A 23,131-nucleotide genomic window follows, 5' to 3' on the forward strand; every position below is an offset into this window, starting at 1 on the left:
TCTGTGACCCACTTCTAAAACTAAATAAACTAAAATTAGTTTGACACCCCTATTTTAAAGGATTTCCAGATCCACAATGCAATGCATGAAACTTTTCTAAGTTCAAGTCACATGACCAATCCTCAACAAACCCCATTGTTTGTGATGGAGTCATAAACAACCTTTGACATTTGTTTGTGAGTAAATCCTCCCATTTTGCAGAAAAAGTACCTTCTTTTTATTGATTTATGCAGCCTACACTCTCTCTTTATCTGTGTTATAATAAAAAAGCTTTAAAGATTTAAAATCCAGGTGCTTTTCCGGCCTTTTGTTTTCTCTCTTGAACCAGCCATGATCTATCTGCTGTATGAGAGAAAGTCACAGCAGAGATAAATGCTTGATAAGTCGTTCTATTAGTGTCCACTTGGCAGTTACAGCCTGTTTTTCTATCGATTGTTTTGTACTGCCTGTGGACGTGTCGTCCTCTTAATCTTCCTCCTTTATGTGCTTTATGTCAGCCATAAAGTGATGAATCTGCTACATCTGATCCGACAACCCACTCACCATCCAAACACGGACGACCTTCCCTCTTTCATTGCTTAAATACCATCATCAGTGATGGCTAGTCAGTGCATCAATAAACTCCAATGTTTACCTCGCCTATAGACAGAGTGAGGGACTGGCAGAATCTCCTGTAATAAATCAGCTGTTTATGTTCAAACTGGCTATAAGGAATCTATAAACAGTGTGTGATATCACAAGGAGCTGAGTAAGGAGATCCCTTTAGCCTTTATCATGCTCGACCGACGAGGCCGTAGAATAAATCACTAATCTGAGGCTCGGAGGTTGTTTCTGTTTGGCCTGATCAGCGTGTGCTGCCCGTGTTGGTTTGTCTTTCCAGTTGTATGAATTGAGTTATTAAGCATTAAGTCAGACTAAGCAGATATATGTTCAAGCCGAATGTATCACAGTTCAAAGTCAAACCTTGCGTGTCTGCACCAAGCAAACACAGATGTGATGAAAGGTAAATGTAAAGTTTCACTCGTTTATATGAACAAATGGGAATAGTGTTGGCTGGGACAAAAATTCAGCCCTGTCATTTTCTGTCCAGACCAGTCCACTAAGTTATCAGCCGCCACGTAGAAGCCGTTATTAAGTCAGTGATGCTCAGCATGTGGCTCTTTGTCTTAAATTTCTTTATTATTTCTACAGAAAATCTTAAAATGGGGAAACTTTTAACCTCTTTTTACCTATATTTTTTTTGTCATTTCACAACTTTCTTTGTCCCATTTTTGCCCTTTTTCAAAAAGTTCAGAATATTTTTTCCACTTTTTTTAAGCTACCTTTTTTTAAATATTCTTTGTCCATATTTGCATGTTCTTTTTGACACTTTTATCCAATTTTTTTTCTTTCTTCAATTTTTTTTTGGAGCCAATTTTCATCCACATAATAAGTTCTACTCAATAAATATCACTTGTTACCTCTTTTTGTTCCACAATCCTGGCCTTTTTACTATTGTTTGCCACATTTTGCTATTTTTTGCTATGGTTTTGCCACATTGCGCCCAGGTAAGCTACCCTTTGCTATTACATTCCACCTGATTCCTCTTTATTTGCCCATTTTTTGGCCACTCTTGACTGCTTTTGGCCCATTTTAGTCACTTTTCACTCTTTTCTTGCTAAGTTTGTACCATCTTTGGACACCTGTGTTACCATGTCTGCCTCCACTCCCTCATCAAAAAAAAAAAAAAACCGCAGCGGACCAGACTGGCACACTTTGGGTCGACGGACAACCAGGACGATACCTGGTGTGCCAGATGGCCAGTCCACACGTGTCTGTAGGTCATATCCACAGCTGAAACTTTAGTCAGACCTCAATAGACCAATTTGACATTTCAACTATGCATGTGTGAAAATTAGTGGACGAAATGGTCATAACAACCCGACAATGCTGTTTACATTGTGAATGAAGCTTTTTTAGTCCTTAAAACACCTTAAATCATCATGCCCGGTGCACACTGTGTCATTAAGGAATGCACAAAAGGCACTTATGCACTCAGAAAGTGGAAACAGGAGAAATGCGATGTACACTTCTGTAATTACGGTACTTGGAGATGCATCTGTTCCTCACCGAAAGATGAGACCCTGAGAAACATCAAACGTGGACGAAAAAGGATATTTAAATGTATGATGGTGTGATGTGTGTGCATGTGTTGGCAGCAGGCAGAGAGGATTGGGAGGAGTTGATTAAGGGTAAGATGTTGTGGGAGTCGGCAGGAAGTCAGCGCTGAGTCGAGCTAACAGAACTCGATTATTATTATTATTATTATTATTATTATGTTATTATAGATAACTCCAACTGTTTAGAGGTTGGAGTTAGTGTGATATTGAAATTCAACAGATTTTCCACAAAAAAAATGTTAATTTCATATATTTTAAACACATTTGGTGATTGGTTTGGCAGTGGGATTATACATTTATAAAAAATACATTTCAACCACATTAGTGAACTAGAAAAGCACTCGGAGAACGCAGACCTCCACCAAGCAGCTAATTTCCAACCATATTGTGATTTCCACCCTATGTTGTAGTCGTACATTGATTTTATATACTCGATTAGATTCATTGATAATCAAAACATACCTTTAGCATTTGGAACAACAATGATATTATTAAATGTCAACCTTGTTACAAATCATGCTCTGTGAGGACAGTTATATTTCAAAAATAAAACAAACAACTTCAATATATTTACAAACAATGACTATATATATATATATATATATATATATATATATATATATATATATATATAAATGCTGTATCACGGTCTGAAAATCACAGTCTGCAACATAAAAACATCCAATAGTGTACAGTACTCAGTAGTGTGTCCTGTTACGTGTTTGCTGAAACCAAATTGGTGCATGATTGTCATGATTTTTTTGTTTTTATTTCTTTTTTCTTTGCTGTGTTGTAAATGAATTATATTGTTGTTGACATAAACGTGATCCAACAGGGTGCCGTAGTCAGTAGTGGGCCCTGTCACTTGTTGGGTGAAACCAAACTGTATGAATGTCACGATTTGGTGTTGTGGGAAATCTATAAAGTCTACACTTAAATCGTCAAGACGACAGTTAGAACATTGCTTGGCAAAAATTAAAAAAGCGTCTGGGTCACCGCCGCTGCACGCGAAGTGCAGAGCGGAAGGTTCCCTCTTTGATTGGTTTACGGCATGTTAACATCCACAGGCTTATTATTCCTCACCATCACCAGTGGACTCTGCAGACTATGGTGAGTAGGTTCGATTGAAAGAATTGTGAATAGAGAGCTATAATGAAGTAGCTAGTTAGCATAGCATAGATTGTTCTTTGGAGATCTTACGGTTTACACTGGGCGTATCTTACCTGCTCCAGGAGCCATGCCCATAATCAATGAATTTTTTTAATTTACCCCAAGCGGCAGCTCAGGAGAAAGCAGGGTTTTAGTTACTCTTCAAATACTCTTTGTTGTTAGTATTCATGCACAGGAGCGACAAGCAGACTCCAGTTTAAGGCTGTGTAAAACCTGCATGTTGTTGGTTTCCTTTTTAGTAGCTGACATCTGCTCTTGTGTTGAAGGAACCATTGGACACTGTTGGTCTCCGGGTGCATAAGAAAGTGCTACATGTTCTGTCACCCATCGCTCTTTTTTTCTGCAGAACTTTCTAGTGCTTAAAATCATCATATTCTATAAGTATATCGCGAGAGTCTGTTTATTGTTGAAAGCTGTATTTGGGTGATTGTCACCTTCGACCCCATCCCACAATGCATCGTGTCTGAGATGTTGGATTGATCTATATCAAACTGTTTGCAAGTGATACTGAAACTTTTATTATCCTGTTAATTACCAAAGTGTATTTCTGCTCAACTGAGAGAAAAATCTAAAGTTAAGAACAGAACAAAAAACAGGATGTTGAACCAAAAGTCTGTGCAAAAGTAAGAAAAACAGATCGATTCCAAAACACTTATAAAAAAAAAGGAAGGAATGAAGGAAAAAAAATCTATTTCAACATCTAATGAAAGATGAGACAAAACCCTGAGCTTTATTGTGGCTTTTCAAGAAAGCCAGACTTTTCACACTGAAAACAAGCCTGTGACTGTATATCTGAGATCCTGCAAAGAGAGAGAGTGAGAATAATGTGTGCACAGCAGTGACACGTTCAATAAACAGGAGGGCTGCTGTGATGGGGACCGATAGCAGCTATCGCCGAGCCCTGCTATATCACTAAAAGGAAGTGAGCCTGTTACTGTTATGACATCAAAGGCTTTGGGTGGTCTGCACACAGCCACAGTCACGGCATCACGCATCATTTTTTGCATTGTTAAGATAAATATTACAACATAATCCTGCAAAGAGTGATAAATATAGGGCAGATTGAGATAATGACCCAACACGCCTCCAAAGTAAAAGCACAAAATGACTCAAAAATACACTAAATGACAGAGAAAGAGAGAGAAAAGCACACAAATATTGCAAAAATACACAAAATGACTCCAACATACAAACAGTACATCCATACAAATACATACAAAATTAAAGAAAAATACACAAAAAAAGACAACAAAATGACACCAAACAGGCCACATGCAGTAATTGGCCTGATTTTGGGGCGAATTTAATAAAGGTTTCCTGGTATTAAAACGCGTGCAAACGTCACTTTATGTGCTAATAAGGAGTACAAAAGTAAATTAAACAACACTTTTATTTGTTTATTTTGTATTCTACATTATTGAATGTTTGTGCAGCAGACAGAGAAGTCCATCTGCCTCCAATTTAACGTCTTAACGTTTAACTGTTACAAGATTACATTTCATTTAGCAGATGCTTTTATCCAAAGCGACGTACCACACAAGCAGTTAGAGTTAAGGGACTTGCTCAACTTCCCACAGTGATGGAGCAGGTTGGATTTGAACCAGTGACCCTCCGATTACAAGCCCACGTCCTTCACCGTTACGGTGGCCGTGCGCAAAATGACAAAAAAAAATATGAAAAAACAGAGCGAGAGATACGGACAAAAACAGCAAAAATGCACACACAAAACACAAAATTACTCCAACATACTGTACATACAAAATGACATAAAAATACACTAAAAGGACAACAAAATGACTACAAATAAATACCTAAAAAATACACAAAACGGCAAACAAAATTACACACAAAATGACTCATAACACAAAACAACTACAGAATGACAGGAAAAAATACACAAAACAACAACAAAAACGTACAAACCCTTCGTTCTTACCTGTATTAATGCTCAGGTCAGTCAGTATTCTAAATGCTCACTTAAATGTTGTTCAAACAATCACATTTTTGTGGCTCCCGCTGTGATAACACAATCCAATATATCCTGAAACTAAAAAATATACATTACACATAGCGATATCAATAATTACACATTTAGTACAAAATGGAAATACAATTCATAAGAAAAAATGTAACTTGCAAGAACAAGTAAACGGTAACTAACTGTAATTCAAATACCAATATCACAAACAACTGGTTTGTTTATCAAACTGTCAAATTACATTTTTCTAAAAAGTTTAAATTTTGTTTCTACAACAGATTCTGATTCTGTTAAGTTTTTAATTTTTTTTTTTTTTTTTTTTAAAGGAGTGAGGTAGTTTAACAAGGTCTGATGTGGTTCACTGACACCTAGTGACCAGGTGTTTACGTGCTATGCATATGTTAGCACAATAAAATGTTTTTTTTTTTGGTTAAAAAACATGATAAAAACAATTGATTTGGACATTTTTTGAATTGATACGATAATTGTGCGGTGAAATATTGCGATATATCGGTTAATCAATATTTTCTTACACCCTGAGTTGCCATCTCTGACTTAGAGGTTTTTAATAAACTAAAGTTAAGTAAATGTTTTCTTTAACTCCAATTAGAAAACATTCACAATATATAGACTTTGAACGTATGAAACTGTTTTCCAGGCAGCGTTGCACCCCATCGCCCATGGAAACCGAGTAATGTCCAGCAGTCAGGCCACTCAATATGTTCACCAGAAAAAGAGTATGTCATATTCTTATGTGAGCTCTCTTTTCTCTCTCTCTCTTACACACACACACACACACACACACACACACACACACACACACACACACACACACACACACACACACACACCCCACCCCCCCTGGCTGCACTGATGTACAGGGAGGACGTGCATTGAATTCTCCCACTCTCCCATACACAAGATTAATCTCAGGAATGCTTTTTTCCGTCCAGCCAAATCAAACTGTTTACAATATCATATCTACACAACCAAACATATTCAGCGGTGACTCATATCGCCGCATTGACCTCGCTATTTATTTATAAAAACATGCACACTCATGCATACTCACAGGTATCCGACACGGGCTGAAATGAATTTCACAGTGTGGTGTATCAGTGATTGAGAGCTGATGCTGGCAGAGGCTTTATATCCTGGATCAAGTACAACACTGATCTGTCCATGCAACACCTCCAGCCTCGCCCGTAAGACGCACAATGTATTTAGACAAAGATATTGTAATGAGAAAAGGCTTTAGCATCGGAGCAGAAACAATCTGCCCTGAGGTGAGTCTTATAACATTTCTGCACATACTCACTAAGGTCTGACTTTAAGCTAAAGTAAATAACGGCATGTGGTGGCGTTTCAGCGTGGCACTGGAAGCTGTTTGGGTTTAGAGCTCATGTTGCCTCATTTAAAACACAATTCACCAGCAGCACCCAGCAGAGAAAAACGTTAGTGTATCCTGTTACCAGCAAGGAAACTCTAGACCCGGCTGGTTACAGGTCTCACACACGCAGACAGGAAAGCACTCACTGAGAGGTGCTCATATTCATTTAATCAAACCTTAACAACTATTCTGACCCCAGGTTGTCTCACACACACACACACACACACATCACACAAACCAACACGTGCACACGGACAAATGGAGGCAATCATTGGGTGGATGACAACCTCCAGACAGGAAGTGCTTCCAGCATTTGAAACACGGCTCATAAATCACGGCGTGCATTGGGGTAACGATCCATTGAAAAGTGAGAGGTGAGCCTCTCCTCTTAAATACAGTGGGTCTTTCAAAGACCACACGGCAGCATTCAGAGGGCACCTTCATCAACGCCATCATCAGTCTGCCACAGGGAATACGACTCAACGAGAAACGTAAAGCAGACAAGAGTTATGGGTACTAGTTGTCCAGCTTTAGGAAGAATTTAACCGTAAACTACAAACTCTGTCTCAGATAACATGAAAGAGCATCATTACATTTGTTATCATGGCATTTTACACATAACATTACTCCAGTTTGAAAGCCTTTACTCTGGCTCACAGTCAGCCTCAGAAAAGACTTTACAGTTCTGATACTGCAGGTTTTTAAATCCAGCATCCATCAGTGAGATGTTAGTGAAGTTTGAACCCAGCAGGTCTCTCAGATCTATGGAAATCTCACACTAATGTACTATACACTACAAATGAGTATTTACTGTCTACTATATACTATTTGTATGATTAGGATGATGAATGTTCCCACTTAAGTATACTTCCAAGTTTTCAAAGATGCATTTGGAACCTACGATAAAAACCGGAAGCACACTGAGGCTAAATGTCTCCACTGATTCGCCACCTTTGAAAGTTCTGAAAGCATTTTAAAGCTGCAGTTTGTAGAATCCTGTCCGTTTTGAAACCAAAACTTAGCCCTCCTTACCGGAGTCTTTGTGAGCGCTCTTAGGAACTTTTTTCTCAATAGAGACTAGTGACAAATGTAGGGATTTAATCTTGTGTTAGTGGAGAGTTTTCTGGTGTTTTGGAGACTCTAACATCACTCTGTAGTTACTGTCCTGAGCAGCGGCAAAACACATTTAATTCCGACATTTTGAAAATTTTTGGAGATCCGTTATTACTTTACTGACAAAACTTCCAGTTAACTTCAAAACAAGAGCCCTATTTACCAAAGTGTTTAAAAAAAAACTAATGGAAGACAAGAAGAGACTAGGGGGCACACTTAAAACATGTCCAGATATAGTATGCATTCGGGTATTTCTTGCATACTCAATCTTTTCATACTATCTAATGTAAACACACTACATACTCAGTTTGACGTCTAACTTAATATGAGTAGTACGTTAGCATATGACATTTACAACACAGCCATGGTGACACTGCTTTTAGTTGTTATACTGCAAAGAAGTGGAACAAACTGCCAGCAGAGCTGAAGTTAAAAGTACTCCTGCTTTTATATGTGGAAAGAGATTAATTATTGATTTCAAACTTTATTTAATGCTGTTGTGTTTTCTGTTGCACTTTTAAATGATGATTGAAATACTTTGTGTATGAAATGCGCTATACAAATAGTTTTATATATATATACACACAATACATGTATTTTATGTATTTTTTTTCTTAACTGATTTAATCTTATAAAGAACAGAACAGAAGAAACACTTTAAAGTAGTAAGTAATTATTGTTATATTAGTTGTTATTAATAAAACTGTGAGCCAATGTACTGTATTGGAACAAAAATATTCACTCTAGGAAGTCTGTAAAATGAAGTATTCTACTATTATCCAGAAATAAAGGAATCCTCTGTAACTGCTAAGTGTATGAGAGAAGCCCTGAAGTCTGGGTGAAACAAATATTTGCAGCCAGGTGTTTCTCTTTTGTGGATTTCCTGCAGGTTAATGTAATCAATTATGTATTTATCTGCAATCTGCAGGCTGAACCAGAAAAGAGGGGCCCTTACTCACGGCTAGCAATTTGAAGCTTTTGATTATTTAAGATGACTCCATTGAGCGAGAATACAATGAAATTATCTTCCAAAGTAAAGTTCAACAAAGTATGAGTTATTGTGACAAAGACTATGACTCCACAAAATGCTCATTACAGCAAAGCAACTTAGAGTATATCTCACCAGTGGGTGTAGGTAGCAGCTTTAATTCAGTACCTCAACTCTTCAGAGTAAATCTACACATACACTGTATATACACAGTATTTAAACATGTCATCAGTAATTTATCACTGCCTCCTAGTGGTTAAAACCAGCACCAAAATCTAACTACTGTCACATTCGCATTCATTCTCACTCACACTCAACTCATGTATCATTTCTGAATGCTGCTGTAAACTGTTACAAATCAAAAAAATAAACATACATACACAAGATAGAACTTAACAAAATGTTAGTACAATATCTAAATGGAAGTGTGACAATTACATAAAGTAGGGGTGTCCCATTCAAAAACTAATACCAGATATCAATCCAATATTAGCAAGAAATCCAAACCGTGACACCCCATCCTCTTTTGATATAATTTAATAAAGGGAAAATGATGCCATTTGTTGTCCTTCCTCAGCTTTATTACATTTTGACTTTCTTTAAATATGATCCAAATGTGATTATTTATTGGTCATGTTTTCTTTTAGTATTAATTAGAGGTGGGCAATACTATCGTCCCACCAATATTAGCAGTCAATATTTGCCATAAAATGCAATATCGGTTAATATCATTATTGGTTGTTCCACAGATATTGAAAAACAGACCTGTGCTGCTCTGCCTCAAGCTTTATGTCACTGAATTTACTCTGTTCATTGTGTTACACAGTGGCAATGCTACCTGACCTTTCAACACGGGTCATTTCCTGTCACAACAGGAAGTACGCAACACGGTCACACCATCTAGAAATGTCTTATTAACCTTCATTCTTTGTGCTAAAGTAATGTCTGTAGGTGTTTTTAGTTGGTAGACAGTGTTGATTTGTTTCAGTCATTTTACACTGTAATATAGACTTTTGTTCCCTTGTTTCATACATGTGTACTAGTTCACGAGCTAACCACTAAACTAACGCAAACTTGCGAGCTACCTTATTTAACTTGCGCCTCAATGTTATAAGTGCATGTTTGTTGCACAATATTGAAATGTTATTTTATTCTTTATTGAAGCAGTTTCACAGTAAACATCATCAAAGACTCGTTGTTTGTTGGAGTTTTTCCAACTGTTTAATTGCTTTGATAATTAGTCCAAACAAAGTCTGATTAAAGATTCAGATTAAAAAACAAAAAAATGATGAAAGTTTTTCCATTAGTGAAGTTGAATAAATATTCTTACTATACACAGGTTATTTCTTTTTACATGGATTACATGCAGTGTGGGATCATTTTTAGCTTAAATACTCATTTACAAAATATTACCTAGTATTAGGTTTGGTGGGGGGGTGGGGGGGATCCGTGTACCCGTTGTTCTTTGGTTATTCCGTTTTAAAACCAAATCAAAATAACATTAACAGTGATTATTTTGTTTTACTGATTTAAAACCAAAACAGAAATATAGAAACATCAAAAACTATATAGCAGCAATTTTTGGTTAAAAAAAAAAAATTATAATGATCTTGTTCTGTTTACCACTGTCCTTCCTTGTAATTTATCGAAACAGGATCAGTTAATGCTGTAGAAGCCATTTAATCACACTTCTGACATTAAGACAACACATAATCACATTAAATGCACTTACTAATTTTAATTTGTAGATTAATCATAAGACAGTCCCTCCAGGATTTCGCGGGCATTTTTTGTGATTGTTGCGGGTTGAAATGCCTAATTTCACGGACCATTTTTCCAAAAGTTGCAGTAAAAAGTTGCGATTTTTTTCAGCCCTAAAACATACTTTACAATTAAGTTACATTTTTCTACCAATTATAAATACATATTGACCAGACATGTTCTAGAAAAGATTAGAAAAAATATGCTTTATTGCTGTAAAGCAAACACCAACACAATTTTGCAAAACATGCAAACACTTTTTTTTAGCTTAAACACTGAGCATACCCAGCATGCAAAAGGTGCAACAGTTTTTAATCAAAATGATCATCAGAAGTGCAAATCAGTAAACAATATTGAACATAAGGAATCTTAAAGTGCATAACATGAACCTGTCATGTTTCTTTAAGCAAAACAAAAAACATAAAAAATACAAAGTATTAACAAACATACTGTATGTGATCATGTAATGATGTTGTGTGCTTCCTGTTTGTTCTCCCACATGGACAACGCACAGAGCCGTTCCTTTGGCAGTGAATTGAAATATGAGGCCCTGTCTACAAGTAACAGGGTATCTTCCAAAATGGAGATATTTTTCTCAGATTTGCCCTATCATTCACAGGCAACCGGAGATTTTTTCATGAAAAAGGAAAGTTTATAAAAACTCAGATCCAAGTGTGATTTGAGGAATACGTAGCTTTGCGTTTGGGTGTGGACACTGATAACCGGAGTTTTAAGTTTCCAAACGTCACGTGGACTGTGCTGGTCCTGATGTTGGTGTGGGCTTCTCTGCTGCGCAGTCGCTCCAACGGGCACTGCGGGCCCCCCCTGACGCGCCGAGCAGCTTGGCCAGAAATTCACCCCATGGCAGCCCCCAAACCATGGAGACCCGATGTGCCTGGGGAGTCCCGAGCGAGACTAGCACTTTGAGGTGACTGTTTGAGATTGATCTTCTCTGACTGGGCAGCACAAGCTTGTATATGCTGTTACTTCTTTCAGTGCCTGCTGAGTTGATCACTGCATCTTTGTAACACTTGGCCAAAGAACTTAGCACAGGGAGTCTTTCCTGCAGCCCATCCCAGAAGACATCCAGATTCACAACACCACAGGATGAATCTTTTAGGGCTGGCAAACCCAGCTGAGTAAAGTAAGCATCCATCTCTTCCTCCGGGACAGCAGCGAAGCCTGGGATAAACATGTAGCTGGCCACAGACTTGCTCAAAAAAGCAATGTGCTAAGGATCAAACACACTAACAGATCTTCCAAGTAGTTAAACAGCTTGGTGGTTGCAGGGAATCTGCTCTGAAAAACGTCATGGAGTTGAAGGTTTATTTTGCACTTACGTTGATCTGGACCTGCAGTCTCTGCACTGCATCATTGTGGTGCAACATTTCATGCAGTCTCTCCACAGACTGGGGTGTGCTTTTGCCACGTCTAAAACTAAAAGTAAAAGATTAATTTAGGTTTTTCATTATATTTGAATTTACAAAATTATATGTGCATGACACTTACCTGCACTTCCATCTCAATGAAATCTTTGTACCATGGGAAATGTTCAGAGTGGTACTGCACAGCAATAAACCATGAGTTCCATCTTGTAGCACATGGATTTGAAGCTACGGTTGCTTTCTTTCCTGGGGGGAGTTTTTCAGACATAAGCATAAACGTTTTTGATTGGGTACTCTTGAAGACACTGAACCACTGCCTGTGTTATAGTTGAATGGTTGGATACCTTGAGAAAAACTGTCAGCGATAAAGGCTAGAATCTGAACTATCCTTCTCAATTGGAGCAATGAGAATATTTGGACACATCTCCCCTCTTCATCTGGAGTTTCCTCAAATATTACAGCAACAGGTTTTTTGGCATCATGGATCATAAGTGCTTCTTTTTCTTTGTGATGGACTGCATCCAAATATTTCTCCTGAAGCTGGTGATAACCCAGAATGGCTCCTCCATTGATTACTTTGTCTCTGAGGTATCGTTGCATAATTAAGTGGTCACTGACTGACAGAGGAATGTTGACCGCAGTGCAGGTTGAAACCCAATCTTCAAAGATCTTAAAAGAAAAGAAAACAAACACATTTTAAAATAAACATTATTCAGGAATGACCATCATGATTGATTAAAATAGTTAAGTTATGTGTCAGTATCATAAAACGCTTTATAAATCCAGTGAACTATTAATTTACCATACCTGTTCTCAGTTTAAATGTGGTAATAGAAACACACTTTTAACCCATGGTTAGACTACAATGTTTAGATTACATTTTTTTCCCCTTAAATCTCAGTATAATTCTTAAATCCTCCACTAACATTGCTCAACTACATACATGTTCACGTGTGGTGTGAGTGCAAGAGAAAATAAATCTCACTGATTTTACATACATATAAAACAGACATTTGTCTTTTAATTTGACTCACCTTGATTCGTTCTGTACTTGCAATTGCTACCGAGGCAGCAGCCTCGATGACTGTGATTTGTTGAGTGGGTTGTGCACTGGCTTGCATTCTCTTGTTGTGCTTTGCAGAAGCAAAATGCTTGTCCATCGACGACTTCCGCTTGTGCTCAATAACAACATTGCATTTTGGACAAAAAAGTTTACTTGCGCTCTCATGAAAAAACATTGGGTAATGTTTTGCACGGCCCTTAGCTGATATTTTTGTTGGCAAATGCAAGGTATTTCTTTCTCACATGACTTCATTGAATGCATTCTCCCAGTGCTGGCTGAAAACAGGATGTGACGCAAGCATTTTCTTCTTCTTAGGTTCAGTGTGAGCAGTGCAAAACCCATAGTACATCTTCCGCTACTTCCGTAGCAACAACAAGCCCTAAAATGCCAAAAATAATGAGAAGCTGCCACATATTTATATATGCGGGAAAGTTGCAGGCTTTTGGAAAAGTTGCAATGCCGCACTGGTTTGCTTGATTTTGCATTAATGGTTGCGATAGCAACATCGCAAAATCCTGAAGGGACTGATCAGGGAACTGTGTTGGAGACACAGGAAGGTGTTCAGCGGAGCGTGCTGATACACAAATGAAACAGCAGGGTTCTCACCTGGAATTTTTTACAGCATAGGACGATCACGTGGCGAGCGAGCGCCACTGATGCGGAAAATTTTTAAATGTATGCTAAATTTAGTGAAGTAAAGCTAAAGTTGGGTTTGATTTTGTTGTTTTTATAATCTCTGTTCCAGCCTTACTTTAAAGCTAAACGTTATTTGTTGACTTAGTCAACATGATGATGAATGCAGGAAGAGAGTTACTCATGCTTGGTTTATATATATATTTATAAAAAGGGTGTAACAATACATGTATTTGTATTGAACTGTTTTGGTACAGGACGTTCGGTTCGGGTACAGGGTTGTGCATGGGTGAGTTTCCGGAACGAAAAGGAAGTTGCGTGTGTTTACTTCCGCCTGCAGCTACATGTGCAGCCCGTACAACATGGCTAACGCTAGCGAGAAAAAAGAGCTGGAGGACCCTCCCCTGTCGTTAAAGTCTCCTGCTTGGGAACACTTCGGCTTCCGGGTAAAATACTGCAACGGAGAAAGACAAGTGGATAAAACGAGGGCAGTGTGCTGACATTGTTCAGCTGAGATCGGGTATGTTTCCGGGAACACGATGAACATGCTAACTCACTTTAAACGGCACCACCCGAGTGCGAATATCAGCCAAAGCTATAACAACTGCCATCGGAGTCTTTATAGCAGCGGATAAAAGCTGTTAACAAGCTGTGAGGAGCTTATTTTTTATAATATTTTTTGTATTTTTTGTTTGAGAATATTATTATTACCAGGCAGCACTTGACAACAGTATAGTATTTTTTTAAACTTTATTTTCACATTCTGTATAATGTTAAATACATTGTTGGTTCACTAAAGTTTCGAATAAAGAACAAGCAAATTTATGTTTTGCATTTTGTTCCATACTGTACCAAAAAAAAAAAAAAATTGTATATACTGTATATATATATATTACATTTCGTTGAAGCTACACTGTTTGTATTGGACTGTAATTACGGTTACCAAGCGGAGGAAGTACACAGGCGGCATCTCGGGCAGCTAAGTGTTGGTAGGGGACCTCAGGTAAAGACAGCAGCATCCGAGCAGATCGCCTGTATTAAATAGATGGTGCGGCTGATGTATGTGTTTCTCTGATATTCAGATTAAAAAAAGAGGTAAAACAACCAGTGCATGCCTGGAAGTTCCTTTTGTGTCCAAGTGTGCAACAATTATTACGACAATACCAATTAGAAAAGGAAAAAATCACAGAAAATCCCTCCTACATTGCTGAAAATGGAACATAGGGGGTGCCATTGCTCCGCAGGGGAGCAAAACTACAACGCGGGGGTCCCTACGCTCAACAGCGCTGGCAAGAACCCTGAACAGAATATGAAATTGTGGGTGGAGTACTTATGATTTGAAGAGGGGGTACACCGGATTTGACAACAAATACAAATGGGGTACACAGAATGAAAAAGGTTGGGAGCCACTAATGTACAGCATTGTTCCTCATTTACCAGGCCATGGTCCACCACAGTTTCAGGGTCAACTAAAAATGTAATTTATGTAAGGAAGGTATTTCATCAAAGTGTACTCAGTAGAGCCAGGCCTACAGTTTAAACCTGGTTTAGCCAAGCCGTTAGGGACCATGCTGGCAATTCCCATTCCATCAAACTCTTCTCAGCGTGGAGCTCCCCAGCTGAGCCAAGCCAGCTGACAGTGTTTAGTTTAGGTGCTCGTCTTCATAGGACCCACAAGATCAATCACAGATTTAATGATTAGAAAGTGAGGGTGCATGCGTAATCTGATTAAATAGCCAATAGAAACCAATGCAGAGACCAACAGGACGTGACATCATCTGTTACTGAGCAGTGAGAATAAAGTTGAAGACGTTTCTGTGGTTTGAACATTTTAAAAGTAGTAAAGGGTTAAAGATGGTGTTATTTAGTCAATTTATCATAGAGAACCACTGAAGTATGGGATCACACACTGATCATGTAAGTTTGATAAGTTTTTAACACCTTTTAATAAAAGATGCTGTAACTCACAATTAAATAAAGTTACATTTGCAAAGACATCCTGCTGCATCGGACTACAGCAGATCGATCTCCTGCCACATGCTTTGTCTTCTATTGTGCTAATGAATGGGTTGATGCACATTTGTTACACTTGGGAACGAGCAAGTCAGTGTGGATTCCAAATTGAGGATAAATGAAACAAACTAAGAGTCAAAAATGTTTTAGTGGATGCTCAGATACTTACGTTGTAGTTTTCTGCTTTAGTGGTAATTCAGCATCTCGTCTTCTTTTTCTTCTACTTGGTCACACCCCCTGTGGAAGACAGAAGTGGAGGAAATTAGGAAAGATTCTCATGACAGAAAACTGGTATCACTGGCTGAATTAGGTTTGAAACATCAAGACAGCATCTGAGATGTGAAAAAAGGGCAAACAAAAGACAGATGGATGCAAGTTGGGTGGACCAAGGTGGTGATCAGGAACACCAAAACACATGGAACAAAAGAACTGGAACAGAAGGTACTGCAAACTGAACAACAGCATGAGCTTGATGGAGAGCAACAGCTAAGAAAATATCATTGTCACCATGAATGAAAGCGAGGGCAATGTTTTGGTATGATGCTGAAACTAATGGCAACCACGTAACGTCAGTCAAACTCAACACGGAACAGCAGTGCCAACAAAAACAGTTGCAGGAACTGACGAGTCTCAGTGTGAATAAAAAATGACTTGTACCACTCTATTGTATTTACTGTAGTCAAAGGTTTACTTAAGGAAAAAACCACAGGACAATAAAACCACTATCTGATGACAGATGTCATTATTTCAGCTCAAACTCAACAGTGAAATATTTGGTAAAGCTGAGGGCTTCATAAAAAAACAGTAGGGATCTTATATTTAGAGACAAAGAAGGTTACTGTGGTAGAAAAGTTTTAAAACACCGTCACATACCTTCCAGTACTAAATAAAATATTATAAGACAGAGAAAGACAACAGTTATCACAGTGGGAGCAACACAAATCTGATTATCTAAACCAAGGCCCGTGTTACCAAAATTCATGTCAGCATTTAGAATAATGAGCAATCTGAGCATAAATAATGGAAAGAGCAAAGGGTCTGTATTTCTGTTGTTTTGTGATTTTTTAGTCATTTTGTATATTGTATTATTCTCTAGTTTTATGCGTTTTTGTTGTCGTTTTGTGTATTTTTCTGTATTTTTGTATGTTTTTTGTGACCACATTGTGTATCTTTGTTGTGGTTTTGTATATTTGTCAGATATTAATTGGGCCTCATCCAGCAAAACATAGGAGAAATCAGCTCCAGATTAGGAATTTGGTTGCCATGATTAAATAAACCTTGGGGGTATTTCATCAAACCCATCTCAGGGTTAAGTCCAGGTTTAACCTAGTAGTCCAGCTTAACCAACTGATGGCCGTTTCATCAACAGGAAAATACCTTAGTTACCATAGTAACACAGTCCGTGGGTCAAACCTGCTCGCGACCAGGTTTAAGCAGCAGGCTGGGCTTAAGCTGCAGACGCACACTCATGAAACCACGTCATCATTATTAAAGAAGTCATTTAGTGATGCTTTAAAACACTCAACAAAATAAGTCAAAAACATTTCTGTTATACTTTAAAATGCTTTAATGCAGTATTTTAAAAGAACATTAAACAGAATATAATGGTAAATGCATAATTAAAATCTTAAATCGATACAAATGACGATAGAATTTTAGTCTTATTAGGTGTTTAATGTGTACCGTATTTTTTATGAGTTTAATTTTAATCAGTCTTCATCAGTAATAATAATATGCCTATAGGGATACGTGCGTATCCATCGCCTCCGTTTACCGCACAGTATAAATGCCCATATTCATTGAGGATCCAGAGATTAATAATGAGAAAGCTCTAAATATACAGAGAGGGAGGGGCTGTTCAGGGACAATCACAAGGCATGCCTCCCCAATGAACAGTCAGTATCGCTTTTCGGGAGGTGATCAGTGCGCACATCCTCCGTGCGCGTTGCTCACCTGCACCAGGATCAGTGTTAATATGACATCCAGCAGTGCACACAGCTGAGCTGCTCCCTCCGTTCATTTGAATTTAATGTTTAGTGCCTAATTCAAAAAAACTATTCATCATAACACTCACAAGTCTCATAAATTACACATTATTTAATAGTGAGTTACAGCATCGTCTTTTATTAAACGCTGACAGGTGTTAAAATATATCAAACTCACATGATCAGCTGTTTTCTATGATAAATTGACTAAATAACACCATCTTTAACCCTTTACTACTTTTAAAATGTTCAAACCACAGAAACATCTTCAATTTTATTCTCACTGCTCAGTAACAGACGATGTCACATCCTGTTGGTCACAGCATTGGTTTCTCTTGGCTGTTTAATCAGACTAAAAGCTGCAGTGCATGCGCCCTCACTCTCTAATCATTAAATCTGCGATCGATCTCATGGGTCTTATGAAGACGAGCACTAAAGATAAACACTGTCAGCTGGCTTGGCTCAGCTGGGGAGCTCCAAGCTGAGAAGAGTTTGATGGAACGGTAAAAGCCAGCATTGTCACAGATGGCTCGGCTAAACCAGGTTTAAACCGTAGACCTGGCTCTGCTGAGAACACTTTGATGAAATACCCCCCTGATCGTCAGCAATATTTACATTTATAATATGGGCTCTGCACTCTTTAATAGTGTATTCATTTAATTAGCCTTTGGTATATATAAGTACTTATTTAAAGCTTCATTTTCCACTGTAAACTGTACACATTGTGTTTGTATAAAAGTAGTGTAATAACCTAAAAAACCGCAGGGAGGCCCTTCAGAACCCAATTCGGGTTTGGAAGAGGTCAAGGAGATGATACGTGAGGGTCTACGAAACCTATCTGCCGAGATAAAGTTGTTGGAAAAGACGCTGGAAAACTCACTGGAAAACCTACAAAGCGAAGCAAAGGTACTGAAAGAAAAGAATGAAAGAAATGCTGAAGAGATAAAATTGTTGAACGCCAGGGTTGAACAGCTGGAACAAAAGGAAAGAGAGAAAGATGTCATCATCACAGACCTAAAGATAAAACCCAGGAGTTACGCGAGTGACGAAGAAACAAAATCGATTGAACAACAGGTCATTGACTACCTGGAGTCGAAGGACATTGTCCTGAACCCTGACAACATCAACTCCTGCCATCTCCTGCCAAAGAAAAATGATAACAGAGCTGTAAAAATAACCTTCACGAATATGAAATTCAAAGGAGAACTACTGAAGCAAGGAAGAAAGCTGAAGGAAACGAAGGTTTTTATCAATGAAAGCCTGACCAAAAAAAATGCAAGCACCGGATGGAAGGCATGCAAATAAAAAAAGGAGGAAAGATTTTAAAAACGTGGACAAGGAACTGCAGAATTTACATCACACCACTGGGAGAAGAGAATGGAAAACCAATCCTCATCAAAACGATGGAAGACTTGGGAAAATACGAAGGATCCACCTAAACAACAACATTACTGATGGTAATCATGGATATGGACCCAGATCTAGATAAACACTGGAAACAAAACTCAGACTGTGATTATTTTACGGAGACTGAATTAAATGTGGAAACCAAGAGTAAAAAAGGTCTGTCATTTATTCATTTCAATTGCTAGGTGGTAGGGTGATTAAGGATTACATTAAATTTAAATTCAAAGTGTTTATTGTCATATGTGCAGACTAGTTAGAAACACGTTTTCCTGTACAATGAAATTACTACCTTGCTTATGAACTAAGATATAATAATGTGTTTATACAAGTTAAATCTAACAGTGGAAAATACAACACTGCCAATAGAACTAACAACAGCTGAATTAACCTTGATGTAGAGACAAAACAAGCTGCAAACTTGTGTGTCCAAAAGAGACATTCCCGAGTGGTGACATTATGGATGAAAAGGGAAAAAAACTTCCAAACACCTTCGAAAGAGGAACTATTCTTGCACTGGAGGAATGCTAACAGCGTCTGGCAGGGAACAAGGCCAACACGAACAACAATAAAGAGGAGGAGGAATAAAAAAAAATAAAATAAAAAAAAGACAACACTGACTACAGATGAGAATACACAAAAAAAGGACTGTTCAGAACAACTCAAGAATGTTTGACCAGAGAGACATGTAAACCCATGTAAATTTGCGATGGTAAAACGGGACGGGACCCAGATAAGCAAACTGCTTCTCTCGTCTCCTTTTTCGACACGTACAAAAAAAAAAAAAAAAAAAAAATGTAAAAAAAAAAAAAGTGAATGTAACCATGTCGGAAATAAACTGAATAAATAAATAAAAATAAATAAATAAACCTTTGTTTTTATTTACAATTTACTACACACAAAATAAAAAATAAACAAAAACAAAAAATAAAATAAACAAAAACAATGATTTAAAAAAGGGTAAACATAAAAACAGTTTTTTTTTTTTTTTTTTTTTTTTTTACCAAATATGATAACTGTGATAATAATCGTGATTACAATATAAATCCAAATAATCGTGATTAACATTTTGGCCATAATCGTTCAGCCCTATTCCGGATGCATCAAACGTCCTTAACCTCCTAATCTGCTCTTACCCGAGCGTGCCAAATGTTGAATCGCATTTGATCGTAAACAGCTGATTAGCATATGTGACAGCCGTTAAACACCATATTAGTGCAGGTGTTGCATCAACAACCCAAGAGATGCTACCAAATACAGGAAGTAAGATACCATGTATCGTAATCACGAGTACTTTTGTTTGATACATCAAATTTAACTAATGCAATGATAGATAATTTTGAACAAAGACCTTTTATTTCTGTAAAAAGGCAGCACAGTCACTCTGCAATAGAGTTAAAGTCCAAAATAAAACACAAACAACTCTCTTAATGTAAGATTTCTTGTAATAAATCAGCAAAAGTACAAAACAAAACCAACAACTCTCTGAGTTATAGTAATTGTTTGAAATAAACTGCAAAACAAAAAAATTAGCTGTGGTGTCAAACAGTAGAAGTGTAGCGCCAACTACTGGCAAGGGGGACTTGGCCAATGTAAGACTTTTTTTTCCTTGAGTATCGGTAACTAGCATCGGCAGCCTTCAAGAGTACTTGAGACACTGACATAAGGCCGGTACTGGCCCAATACAATACTTGGTATCGGTACTGGCCCAATGCAATACTTGGTATCGGTACTTGCCCATGCCTACTTTTGAATCAAGTCAAACACCGGAAAAATGTAATATTCCGAGCCAATAAAGGGGATGAATAAACCTCAGTAAACCTGACACGCAGATTATAATAAATTATACTTAGATTGCAAATAATTGCAAAGTTTAGGCTTGAGAAGCCCAGAACAATACTGAGAAATTGCACATTAAACAAAAATTAAGCAAAAAAGAAAGAGATCCATCCTTTTCATACTGGATCGTTATTCTATTGTTGTTGCAAATTAATGGAAATAATCCAATGCTTGAAAGCTACAATAGAGGGATACATCAGCCACATAAGGAATGGATTGTAGGCAATTACAGTACAGTAGTTTAGATACTTACAAGAGCAATGTAATATGCACGCAATGATGGCCACAGTGTGTATTGGTCTAATAAAGGAGAGGTGTGTAACTGTATAAACGCTGGCAAACCAAATATCAGGTGAACTTGCTTCTTTGTGCATAAACCTTGGACTGATCAGCTCTAGAAACATGTGAGATGCATAAAGCAGATCACAAACAGGTGAAGAGGCAAAAACAGCAGAGAGCAAAGTAAAGAGCTTTGTTTTTGCCAGAATTCGGCTGATTATCGACCCTAGAGATTAGTTCCCAGGGTTTAAACAGCTGATGATCAACTGGGAGATTAGAAAAAGTGTGTGTGTGGTGGAAAAAGAGCATCACAGGGCAGTGGCAATTATGTCTCTTACACTCAAACATGTTCTGATGTTTGTCTACTTGTTTAGACATTGAACAGCGGCTGTCTGTTGTCACGGGCGTCTAAACATTCAAAAAGGCAAATAAAGTTCTATTCAACACAATTATATCTCTATAATCAGACCCTGAAGTCGCGCTGATTTAGATCTGTCATGACAAAACAACTTGTGCCACCACCACATAGCAAACAGTGTTGTTCACAGAGCATGTTATCTCCCTCTCTGAGGGGGCATTATCTTGTTTCATGCAGATGGTTTGAATCACGGAGGACTGTTCAGACTCAAGCATTAGAAAGTTGTTATTTTTTCTGAAGTCCCACACCCCTTCTCTTTCAGAGACTGTGCTCTTCCCATTTCCACTCACCCAAGACTGAAAGTGTGTTCATCATTCGGAATAAACATAAAAGACTAGCACAAACACTGACTGCACATGAGGATGCTATTTGTTCTTATCTAATCACCTCTGACATAATTCTGATGAGCCATATGGGAAAAATAGACATACATCGGGTTTTGATTTTTAAAAAAAAAATTTTCACGCTCTAGAAATCAAATATCTTCCTCCATCTGGGCGACGGTGTTCACATGCTCGTTTTGGCTAGCGCCGCAATGCTGAGCAATGTTATCTGAGAACTTTTCTCTCAGCAGTTTCATCAGGACGCTAATCAAAAGTATATGACAGTGGACAAGTTTCCACTGTAACCTAACAAAACACAAACTAGCCAAACACAAAGCCAGGCCAACAAATGTTTTGCATTATGTGATGAAAAGCTTAGAAAAAGAGCAAGTCCTAATTGTGGCTAACGTTTTGGATGTGCAGTGATTGTTTTTGCACAGCACGGTTATGGAAAACTGTTGGAGAATGAATTCTGATATCAGTGATATCAACCATAGTTGAGCTCTGGTAGTGCATGGTCTCAATTTTGGTTTACTTAGTCAGGAGACTTAACCAATGAAGCTAAATGTGTCATTAGTTAGTATCAATATGTAATAAGGGGCAGGGAAAGCAAATTCAGGCTTGCTATTGGCTTTCGAAAGTATTACAACAAATCAGGATCCTGGATTTTATTTTAATCCCTGTTACTTCATCTGCATTAGGTATCCTAGCACTACTAGTGAATCTTTAAACTTTACTAGTACATCTAGTAGACTAAAAACATTGTACATGTTCTACTAGTGGGCTATTTTAAAAGTACTAGTAAACAAAAATATTTTATTAGTACAGGTTTTTGGCACACTAGTGCGTGGGTAAACCCTACTAGTAACCCAATTTTGTGTTACTAGTAAAAAAAGTTTTACTAGTACTACTAGCGAGATTTTGAGTGTACTAATAGTACGAGTAAGCAAAAGGTTTTTGGCACACTAGTGCACGCGTTAATTTGTCTACTAGTAGACAACTTTGTTACTAGTGGTACTAGTGAAGCTTTGAATTTTAACATATTTTAGGTCTATATTTTGTCTACTAGTAGGCAATTTTGTGTTACTTGTAATATAGTAGCTTTACTAGTCAGGTCTACTCTCACACTCGTGCACCAAAAAAACCTGTACGGGTAAAACTACATTTTTGTTCACTAGTACTACCGTATTTTCCGGGCTACAGAACGCACTGCTGTATTGGCCGCTTTCC

At 37.8% G+C, this 23,131-nt stretch overlaps 1 protein-coding gene across 3 annotated transcripts in view; it reads right to left on the minus strand.

Annotated features, from left to right (window-relative positions):
• The window catches only part of znf469 (zinc finger protein 469), a 335,089-nt gene that overhangs the window by 290,836 nt on the left and 21,122 nt on the right, over nt 1-23,131 (minus strand). For all 3 annotated transcript variants that reach the window (XR_003674351.1, XM_028451156.1, XM_028451157.1), the window contains exon 2: nt 15,823-15,890. The gene's annotated coding sequence lies outside the window, so the exon portion shown is untranslated. The remainder of the gene's footprint in view (nt 1-15,822; nt 15,891-23,131) is intronic.

This window comes from Gouania willdenowi, chromosome 6 (genome assembly GCF_900634775.1).
Source record: "Gouania willdenowi chromosome 6, fGouWil2.1, whole genome shotgun sequence".
In the NCBI taxonomy this organism is placed as follows: domain Eukaryota; kingdom Metazoa; phylum Chordata; class Actinopteri; order Blenniiformes; family Gobiesocidae; genus Gouania; species Gouania willdenowi.